The 12,011-nt window shown below is 44.6% G+C and overlaps 1 protein-coding gene across 2 annotated transcripts in view; it reads right to left on the minus strand.

Annotated features, from left to right (window-relative positions):
• adgrl1a (adhesion G protein-coupled receptor L1a) overlaps window positions 1-12,011 on the minus strand; it is a 174,092-nt gene that overhangs the window by 101,619 nt on the left and 60,462 nt on the right. The gene's annotated exons all lie outside the window — the stretch shown is intronic.

Here is a 12,011-nt window from a genome sequence, read left to right on the forward strand (position 1 = left end):
CAGTATGAAAATAATTTTTCCTGATTTTAAATTTAAATGTAAATTCTATATTTTATATTTAAACCAGTATTATTGTATTTTAAAAAAATGTTTACTTTCTGTCATGTAACTATACATTACTCGGTTAACTCTTTCCCCGCCACTGAAAGAATTTTCCAGCTATCCATGTTTTCACTGTTATATGGTAGAGGGCACTATTACACACCTTCTGAAGGAGAACACAAGCAGAAACGTCTCGGTTACATATAGTAACCCTCGTTCCCTGAAGGAGGGAACGGATACGTACGTCGTGACTGACGAATAGTAATCTCTCAAGAGAGGCCAATCTACTTCCAATGAAACTAAACGAGCCATTGCACATTGGCGTGCAATCATTTGCATCAGCTGTTCAGCCTTGCAGCGCAGGTATATAATTTGGAGCAGGTGCGACTGCACTTTAGTTTTTTGCTGAGGAGCCAAACCTGAAACCCGGCGGGCAGCAGCAGCAGATGTGGTAACGGGACGTACGTCTCTGTTCCCAGACCCAGTTCTCAAAGATTCAGTGGATAAGAGCCTGGCACCGGACACTCCGCCATGTCCGGGCCGAGGGTGCTGGAGGACTCAACAGGTTTTTCACTCTGGAGTAATGAGGGTGCACAGTAAGGTGTAGCAAGCCGACAGAACCGGACCTCTTTGTGCTTCTACACGTTTAGGGTGAGAACACGGAAGTAGACCGGCTCTACACGTATGCTGTAATATCTAGCGATCCTGTTAGGTGTCGCCCAGCCTGCAGATCTACAGATATCTGTTTGCGAGGAGCCATGTGCCAGTGCCCAGGAGGATGCAACACCTCTCCTGGAGTGAGCATGCAACCTGAGCGGGCAGGGCACGCCTTGTGCTTGGTAAGCCAAGGCGATGGCATCCACTATCCAGTGGGCCATCCTCTGCTTGGAGACAGCCTTTCCCTTGTGCTGGCCTACGTAACAGAACAAATAGCTGGTCTGAGTTCCTGAGACTTTGAGTTCTGTCCATGTACAGACGCAGAGCACGAACGGGACAAAGCAAAGCCAGGGCAGGGTCTGCCCCCTCCAGGGGCAGCACTTGCAGGTTAACTACCTGGTCCCTGAAGGGAGTGGTAGGAACTTTAGCCATATAGCCAGGCCGGGGTCTCAGTACAACGTGGTCGTCACCCAGCCAGAACTCTAGGCACAATTTGTTGACCGAAAATGCCAGCAGGTCCCCTACCCTCTTGACAGAGGCCAATGCAACCAGCAGCAAAGTCTTCATGGAGAGAAGCTTTAAGTCTGCTGAATGCAAAGGCTCAACGGGAGCATTCAGAAGTGCTGGAAGCACCAAGGAAAGGTCCTAAGAGGGTATGGAGGGGGGTCGAGGAGGTAAGGAACCTGAACCTGACCCCCTAAGGAACCTGATGACCAGGTCATGTATTCCTACTGTTTTGCCATCTATGTGGTCGTGATATGCTGAAATAGCGGCAGCATATACTTTGAGGGTGGAGGGGGACAGCCTTCGCTCCAACCCTTGCTGCAAGAAGGAAAGCACGGACCCTATCAAACATCTTTGGGGGTCTTCTCGGCGAGAAGAACACCACTCGACGAACAGGTTCCCCTTCAAGGCGTACACGTCTCCTGGAAGGCGCCCATGCAGAAGTGATGGTGTTAAGTACCTCTGGGAGTAAGTCACCTAGAATCTCCGCGTCCCGTCCAGGGACCAGACATGGAGTTTTCAGAAGTCCGGACGCGGGTGTCATAGGGTGCCCCGTCTCTAAGTCAGAAGATCCTTCTAACAGAGGAATGGGCCAGGGAGGGACTGTCACGAGGAGCATGAGTTCTGGGAACCAGGTCCGGGTAGGCCAATAGGGAGCCACCAGAAGGACATGCTCCTCGTCCTCCCTGACTTTGCACAGGGTCTGTGCAAGTAGGCTCATTGGGGGAAACGCATATTTGCGGAAGCCCCAGGGCCAGCTGTGTGCCAATGCGTCCGTGCCGAGTGTTCCCTCGGTCAGGGAGTAAAACAGCTGGCAGTGGGAGGTCTCTGAGGAGGTAAACAGGTCTACCTGAGTCTCCCCGAACTCTCTCCAGACCAGCTGAACCGCCTGGGGGTGGAGTCGCAATTCTCCCGGGAGCACAGCTCGTGATAGCCTTTCAGCCACATGGTTGAGCACACCGGGGACATACATGGCTCAAAGTGACCTCAGATGCTACTGACTCCAGAGGAGGAGATGGGGGGTGATTTGCCACATGCGACGGGAGCGTAGACCACCGTGTCGGTTGATGTACTTGTCGGTTGGTCGCAGTGTTATCCATACGAACCAGCACGTTCCTGCCTTGTAGCTGCCTTTACAAGCGGCTCAGAGCGATACGTACTGCTAGCAACTCGAGGCAGTTAATGTGCCAATGCAGTTGGGGGCCAGTCTACACCCCTGATACTGCATGCCCGTTGTACGTGGCACCCCAGCCGGTGGCAGAGGCATATGTGAATACCACAGCATGCCTGGACATCTGTTCCAAGGGGACTCCTGCCTGCAGGAATGAGGGGTCTGACCACAGGCTGAAGGTCTGACAGCATGCTAGTGTGATTGCCACCCGGTGAGTGCCATGATGCCACGGCCATCTCGAGACTCAGCCATGAAGCCAGTGCTGAATCGGTCTCATATAAAGCAGCCCGAGCGGGGTTACCGCTGCCATATGCCCCAGGGGCCTGTGAAAGAATTTCAGTGGGACCGCCGTCCTGCCTTTGAACGTGTTCAAGCAGTTCAGCATCAACTGAGCGCGTTCCTCTGTGAGCAACGCTGTCTGTGCGACCGAATCAAACTCCTCTGCACTGCTCTTCACCCAGTTGACCTGAAGACCCAACTGGCTGAGGTGCCTGAGCATGAGGTCCCTGTGTTCGCATAACTGATCTCGAGAGTGTGCTAGTATGAGCCAGTCGTCGTGATAGTTGATAGTTGAGGGTACAATGAAGTAGGGACTGTAGTACCCTGACCTCAAATCGGCTGGAGGGACCAGCTCTATCGTGTCCTTTGCCAGTAGGACTGCGATCTCCGTGCGCAAGACATGGGCATCGGCTGCTCTCACTGTAGTGGAGTGGATGGCCCGAAACTTTGGGGGACGCGGGACAAACTGAATCGCATAGCCGAGCCTGATGGTCTGACTGAGCTAGCGAGACGGACTGGGGAGCACTAACCAGGCTCTCAGAGACCGTACAAGCGATAGCAAAGGGACCGTAGGCGTACCCGGAGTAGGGCAGCGAGGTGGAAGACAGGGACGTGGCTCAGGAGGCTCTCTCTGGGAGGCGGCCCGTAGCAGGGTCTGAGTGTGCTGTGCAACACTTACCTGGTTCCACGGGGCAGGAGGTGGCTTGGTTGCATTCTCGAACTGCACGCTGCTGCCTGCTGGTGATAGAAGAGGCAGATGAGAGTGGTGAGGATTCTCTCCCCCACTGCTCTATGAGCCCTCTTCGGACCCAGAGATAAAATAAACTGCTCTTTTATTGAAAATTTGGGTACCGCATGTTTTACGCCAGTGGCGGAACACAAACAAAAGGAAACAGAAGAATTTCCACCTGGCCTTCTTCCGTCTCCTGGAGAGCAGTCCCATCCATCTCTGGGTCGCCCGTCCTATGGCCGCTTACCCCTGGCTTTGCGTCCCTTCTTAGCGGGGGCCTGGACGGACGGTGTGGCCTGCCTGCGACTGGCTCCACGGCGCCGTTTAGGTAGAGGGTGCTGCTGTGGTGCAGAAGCAGGGGCAGACTCCAGGAGGACGCCCCCGGCGACAAGCATACTGAGGGGCCACGGGCGGTGGGGTGGAAGCAGCAGCTGACCGCCGCGGCAGGATGTGCTTAATGGCATCTGTCTGCTTTTGTACAGCCGAGAACTGCTGGGCGAAGTTCTCGACCGTGTCGCCGAAGATGGCGGTCTGGGACACTGGGGAGTTAAGGAACCAGAGCACAGCCAGAGATGGCGTTTATTGCCCACCAAGGTGGATCGTGAACACCCTTGTGCAGGTCCATCAGTGCCTTGGCCTGATGGACCTGCAGCAACACTATAGCGTGCATGGCAGAAGCAGCTTCCCCACAGGCCTTGTAAGCCTTGCCGGATAGGTCCGACAAGTACCTACAGGCCCGGGAAGACACGGTTCTCCGCGCCAACTGGAGTTGGGGCACAGCTGCATAGCAACAGCCCGCTCCACTGGCGGGATCCGCGTTCATCCCTTAGCTGCACCACCATGATGGGTGGTGAGGGAGGAGGAGCCACCAAGATGGTTTCTGGCAGTAAAAGGTGCCCTCCACGTCCCCGTGAGCTTCCGGGAAGAAAGGCACTGGGTTGGGTTGCTGAGAACCAGTGCGCTCCACCCTGAAATACCAATCATCCAGCCTCGAGGGCTCAGGACACGGTGAAGGGTTCCACTCGAGCCCGATCCTGTTGGCTGCCCAGGAAAGCATGGCCATCATCTCTGGGTCCGACTCGGGTACCGCTGGCACACCCTCTGGGGAGGGTTGGATTCGAGGCAGAGGCACAGGGACTCAGCCCCTTTGCAGGAATAAGAGTCTCGAACGTAGCTCCGAGATGGTCATCTTCCCACAATGGGTGCAAGACTCATCCACAAACTCTGCCACAGCGTGTTCGAGGCCCAGACACACGAGGCAGCGATCGTGACCATCCCGTGACCCCAGGTAACGACTGCATCCAGAAGCACACAGATAGAAAGTCATCTTGAAAAAGACGCAATCTATCTGTGTAAGCTCTTTTAGGGTCTGCTCTCACTGGTGCTGAAGCAAGCAGGGGAACGGTCACTGCGAACACAGACAGGAATGTGCACCTGTCTGTGCACTGTCTCTCTCTCACTGGCAGGGTCTTAGCTGTCAAAACAGCTTTTGAGTGCTCTCACTGGCGCAAATTACCAGCTGTTAAAACAGCCTTTTTGTTTTGCTCAAAAACAAAGGAAACTGAAAGGAGAGAGAGAGAGAGAGAGAGAGAGAGAAAAAAAAGACCGCAAAAAGCTGAAGTGCAATGGCAAATGACGCCAATGAGCATTGGCTTGTTTACTTTAACTCGAAGTAGATTAGCCTCTCTAGCGAGATTCCTATTCGTCGGTCACGGCGTACGTGGAGAATGATCGATTGATAGGGAACAGTGATCCAAGCATTGCTTATGCACATGTAAAATAATTCTATCATCAACATTAAACAGCCTATACATTTTAAACTGCCTAATGTTATCAAATTAAATGTTGACCCTGGAAGAGGAACAGGACTGTACCTAATTAAGATATATTGCATGTTCAGATATTCATCAACAAAGATATTATGGGGGCGATAAAAGTTTTGTGAAAATTATCAAAAATGCTGCCTCTGGCTGGTAACTTAGAAAAAAAACACACTGGCAGGGAAAGAGTTAACGTGACATTTTCATGATAATTAAACATTTTTCTGCACAGTTCTCATTGAACAGTGAAAATCACATTTGGAACCAATATATTAATTTTCTCTCTCTCTCTCTCTCTCTCTCTCTCTCTCTCTCTCTCTCTCTCTCTCTCTCTATATATATATATATATATATATATATATATATCTTTTAATTTTAGTTCCAAATGTGACCTGGACATGTTTTCACTTGTTTATGAAGGTTAGTCGTGGTCTACTATATCCTCTGCGGTCACCACTGACTCTCTCACTCACATAGTCATAAACACTCCTTCACCTGTGCTCGCATTGAGGAAGCAGATCTGACATCCATCATCACTGCGTTAATTATGAAGTCATTCCAATGAGCACGTTCCCTAGTGTCCTTCACTCACTACTGCATCTCAATTTTCTCACAAGGCTCAAGCATATAAGGAGTCACACGGGGAGTCTACATGCTAGCAGGAATTTGCATGTGATTTGAAGTGAGCCCAATTTATGGGGAGGGATGTGTGATAATTCATCGTATGAGCGAAGTGAGCTTGTCACTGCTTATTTCAGTGATGCAACAGGCCATGGCACCAGCCGTCACCGCCGGCTCAAAGAGCAAGAGCACTAGTCACCTTACCTCACCCTGCTGTCTCGTCTCCCTAACATGTGGCTCTGTTTGCGTTTTGTCACCTCCCTCCCTCCCTCTCGAAATTCATCTTGGATTCCACATTATTAGAACATAACTACATAGTATGCATAGCACGATATTACCACAGCACATACCTCTTTAATCGGAGAACACATTCTTGGAAAAGGTTATGAGCATAGGCAAAATGCAAAAATGAGATTAAAAAACACTGATTACTACACTAACAGTTATGAACATACAGCGTGATGGCATCAGTTATTAACTAATACGTGTGTGAAACAATATGACAGAACAAAGGCAACTCTATGGGGAACAAAAAGAGCAATTACACCCAAAAAGAAGAAATGTCTCAGTGTTTTCTCCTAGAAAGATTTAAATGAGCAAAATGGTAATGAGCAATCATAGCAATATAGGAAAGAAAAATCATGATGGATATGTCTTTAACAAAGCAACTGTTTCTTCTAGACATCCCGGCAAGCAACTGGAGAAGAGCAATCAGTAATGTACAATGGAAAAAGGAGGAAAAAGTAAATGAGATCTCTTTAATATCTCAATTACTACTTCTAGACAGCAATGAGAGCACACGAAGACATATCACAGTTGCGATCTCTTTAAAATCTCAATTTCTTCTCCAAGACAGCAATGAGGTAGCATTGAGAGCGATTGAAGATTTTTTTTCCTCAGTTTTAAATTAAGTAAAACTACATCTATAAAATTTTCTCATGATGGGAACCCCTAAAAGGCTCTATAGTGGCTAAAAACACCAGAGGAACGTTTCCATAGTTCCTATAACTATTGGTGGAAGTACCAATTTTTTTGGTGAGTTCGCACCGCAGGAACTGGGAATGATTTCAGTTCTAGGAATGCATTTTGTGAGAACTAAATTAGCTCCTACTTCATAGTAGGGTTTAACCCAGCACAATAGGAACTACCATTGACGTAAGTGTTGGTTCATTGGCCGAACGCATGCCATACAAAACACCGGCACCTGCCATTTTTAAAAAAGCTGTGTAAACACACAGTTTACATATACTTACTCTACTAAAGCTGCAATAGATGGGTTGACACCAAAGTCCAGGCACTTCTCAACCTTCTCAAGCCACAGAGGAAATCCAACGTGACTTTCAAGGGACTAAGCATATCTCTGCTCAGCTAGCGGCGAAGCAGTGACACGCCAAAGTTAAGCAGGACCACAAAAGAATAAAAGATCACAACAACCAGAGCGGCAGGATGTTTGTGATGGCTTTAGTCACTTCAGGGTTGGTGGTGCGAATGCAACCAGGAAAGTGGTCCTACGGGACATTTAGTTCTCGAGGGGCCGCCCTAGTGGCTAGTTCCTATAACTGAGTTCCTATAACTACTCGGTGCAAAAGCCACCTTATATGAAGCGTCTGACATAACCCGTTAAGGTTCTATACAGAGCCTTTTAGAGTGCACAGTTATACCTTATATATCTCCTCTAGAGCTTTCAACGAGATCTTACCAATGTCTCTAAACTGTTCTTAGATTTCCAAAGTCCCCCCAACATCAAGACATGGTTACAGCCTTGCTCTTACCTTGCCAACAAATGGCTCATTGATGTTTTTATTGCTCCTCAGAACTTTAGTGGAAATGCTCAAGATTTTGATATTCGAATGAAACAAGTAAGATCTTCATTAAGTCTCCTGAGCTATGGAAAGAACAACTTCTGAGTTTTCCTCTGAATACATTCAATAACTTGAGTGCTAAAGCATGTAACCCATACTGTAGCATCATGCTTATATAACAGCTTTTAACATTTTTTTTCTGAGCTACATCATGTTCTTGTAATGTCTCTTTGTGAATTTCTTATCTGTCATCTGGTTAGAGTTAGAGTCCTAGAGTTAGCCTTTAGAAAATGTCTCCATTTGCAGGAAATTATTCACAGCTGAGAAGAAAGTTCACTTCTCAACTGTCACAGTCTCAACCTTACCTGTCATACAGCGACCACAAACTTTTTTTTATCCTGATAACCTGGTCTGTTTGTGTCTGCCCTTTTCAGTGGCTAGCCTGTGGTCACTGACCCTGCGCTCGGATCTGTCTCTATTCTGCAGCTCTGGCATCCCGAGTTGTCTATTAGCTCTAGGTATTTTCTCTTTAGACTCTTATAACATACTAATTTATTTGCATTTCAGTTATTAGCTCTGTAGGGTATGGACCAATCAGACACACACTAAATATTCATTATATACAAAGGTTTATGAAACTCCAAAACTAACAGCCCAAATGAACGAACACAAGGGAACGAGCACAACAACAAAAAAAGAAATAGAAGGAAGAATAGTAGTAAGGGCTAGAGAAGCTAGCTCGTTCGGATCTCTATGCAATGATGTTAGCCAATAATAAAAGATCGAAAACGGATAATTTCAGAATGAAGTTTGAAAATAATATTTTTTACCGGATATATGATTTTTCCTTTTTGTGCAAAAAACTTTATTAAAATTATATGTGAACTAGGGGTGGGCGATATAGCCTCAAAATTCTATCACGATATTTCAAGAATATTTGCGATAATGATATTTATGACGATATAGACATTTTTTTTGTTGTTGTTGAAAATGTTCTTATTATGTTTATCTCGCCTAAATGTTTGCTCACTCATTGCGTTTTTACAATGTGGTAATTTTGTTGTTGAGAGTTTACACAACGAAAATTGATTTCAATCATTGAATTAAATGTTAAATGTGTGTATGTCTAACACCAGTATTCAGAAATACTATAGAAACATTATAAAGTAATCAAATGTAAAATAACACATAGTCTTTTAGTTCTGTTTCCTGATTAAATACATAGGCTAATAATTCTCATTCATTACAATCAAAGCTATCTTTTGTTGTTTTGACGACAACATTAATGACAGACGCATAGCCTATGGCTGCTGACACTTTTACAGCTAGTGCACGGATCCATTGCTGTTTTCATTATACTGTCTGTCACCCTGTCACATGCGTTTTATACATAACCGGCTGTGTTTATGAGTATACTTACCAAAACCGGAAGTTTTACACAATTTTTGCATTTTTCCCCCCATTAAAGAGATATAATCCGCGAAAAATAACTTTAGTTTCTCGCGAGCTGTAGGCTACTCTATGTATGCACGCAGTGCAACTCTCTCAGGCGCGAGTAGCATACTGGATAGTTTAAAAACCGCTTGAATGTTTAAACTGATAAGAATTAAGAAGACTTGAAAATTATAAACTTTAGTTACGATGCACTGATGGCTAGATTGTGCAAGAGACCATTCAGTCATGTCCCGACACCTAAACGCGCGCGAGAGAAGACCGCTGAACACTCAAGCTGTTTGTGAAATTGCTAAATCGTCATCGGAGGCTGACAGGCTGCTCTCGCGCTCAGACAGGTGTTGTTTTTGTGTGTGCTAGGGAACGTAAATGCGCCATACGTCATTGCGTCGCTATATCATTGATATCGCGATATGACACTTTTTTATCATGTAAAAATGTATACCGGTATTATCGTGGACGGTATGATATGGCACACCCCTAATGTGAACCTCAAGGAACATTTAAAAATCCATGTCGTGACCTCTTTAAAATCAACACAAACTGCTTACAACCCATTTTGCATTTGTAATGTGATGTATTTACTTGTGAAACCGAAGGTGGGTTAAAAATAATGATTCATTATCCAGAAAGAACAAAGCAAAGTTTATTCAACGTAGGAGCAAGTTACTAAATTGTAATAAAAGATACAGAGACTACTGTTTAAATTTGGAATAACCTGTATTATGCATCATGCTCAGGTACAGGTATTAAGAGAGTAAATAAGAACAACTTTGTCTCAGACATTTCTCTTTAATTTAATTTCTTAGGTAAAATGAAAATAGAATAGACAATTAAAATAATGTGGGAGTATAGACCTATAAAATGAATATGGCAAATGTAGAAAAGAACATTTACTGAAATAATTTAATCAGTTTAAAATGAGATCTCTAAGTTTTGACTGCAGACGTTGGTATCTTGGCACATCTGAGGAGAGTTTTGAGATATAGGTCCGATCTTTTCTAAGCTGTGTTGATATTATTTAATAAACTAAAAATATTAAAGGGATAGTTTACCCATAAATACCCCCAAAAAAAAGGTTCCCATTGACTTCCACTGTATTTTTTGTCCATATAATGGAAGAAAATGGGAACAAGAACTGATTAGTTACCAACATTCTTCAACATATCTTCATTTGTTGATGAACAGAAGAAAGAAAGTCAAGGTTGGAATGACATGAGGGTTAGTTAATCGTGACATTATTTTAATTTCATTTAGTTAATCAACTATCCCTTTAAAAATAATTTCCGTCAATTTAAATAAAGCTTAAAATAAAATCTAAATATTAGATGAAAATTTCAAACAAAAAAAATTAAATTAGAAATATTTCATTGGCAACTAACTTAAGTTGAGTTGATGTACTAAAATGACTAAAACTAAAACTGAAATAAAAATTAAGCTAAATGGAATAAAATTGAAAAAAGCACATACAAATTACAAAAATGAAAATATAAAAATAAAAGCTGATTCAAAATAATAAATACTATAATACTATATAAATGTTACTACACTACAATCAACTGCTTCTAAGGGAAAATGTGACACGTTCAGCAACTTTTTCTTTCTTCCAAAAACATGTTAGAAGAAAGAAATTTAAGGAAAAGTCTTAATTTCATCCTTCCTGCCTTTAGTGATTTTTCTTTCCTGGATCCATTGTCCTGGGCCCCGTGATGAGGGCCCCGCTAAGGTCATCTATGGTATATACTCTGCTCATTGGTCCAAGGGAAAAAAGGGGCCCATCTATAAACTTTTTTGTCTCAGCCCGCATGAATTGTAGTGACTGGCCCTGTTGGTGTCTTCACTGGAGGCCCGTGAGTAAATTTACTGCTCATTGAGTCGGTAAACTGTCTCTCTCTCCCGCTTTGTCACTGTCATTCTCTCTCTGTCTCACTTCCTTTGCCTGACACTCACTTAATTCAAATTAGAGATGTGTTTGTAAACATCTATGCTAGAGCACATCGCGGCAGCATCTTAATTTACCACCTATAAGTAAGCTGTGCAATAGTCACAATGACATTAATCTTATGCACCAGTAACAATGGATGGTGAGGACATAATAATGAAATGAATCGTGGGGTCTGTGTTTGTGTGGTATCTGCACTTTACCGTGAGACACGGGATGGCTCAGACTGGCAGACTGCCACATCGCGTGCCCTGACCGAGACAGACCTTGACAGATTCATCTTCATTACGCGCACATCAAGACAGCGTTCGCTTGTGTACAATTACCTGCTCGTGAACTCATGTGTTTGTTTGTGTGTGCAGTGAAGATGTAAAGCATATGAGACTAATGGGCATTTTGATATGCAGGTTATTGATGCCACATAAACATAAATCACATGCAGGTACTTCAAAGGAAACATACAATCTAAGTGATCCATATTTAATTTTTTAACAAATGTCCCTCATCTGATTATGCACAACGCATCAGTGCATAATATTCTAAAGGACAAAGAGTTTTTATAACCTTTCACTGAATGACTGAACATAAATTTTCTTAAAGGTAGGTTAGGCAATTTCGGAGCGCAAGCAGGCATGTAGCTTTGAAAGCATGAGATCCCACCCTTCAGAACGTCTCCAAAGACAAGCCTCCCTCAAAATACATGAACGCACACAGCCAGAGCAAAGTCTGCAAAGTGTCAAGAGGGACGGCGTTAAATTACCTCATGTCTCAAAGCACATAACATTACAATAATAAGTAAGGGATAATTTACATCCAGCTGGTGGTTTCCTATAAGTCGGTCTCTCGACGTACGTATCCTTACCCTCCTTCAGGGAATGAGGATTACCATATGTAACCGAGATGTTCTCTCAAAATAACCCCCGACAGGATGATGAGGACCCCGGCGTGGAGGGGTCTTGATCAGCCTGAAGGGAGTTATTTTGAAAAAACC

This window comes from Siphateles boraxobius, unplaced genomic scaffold (assembly GCF_051911475.1).
Source record: "Siphateles boraxobius isolate OS27281-9 unplaced genomic scaffold, OSU_SipBor_1 66, whole genome shotgun sequence".
NCBI lineage: Eukaryota > Metazoa > Chordata > Actinopteri > Cypriniformes > Leuciscidae > Siphateles > Siphateles boraxobius.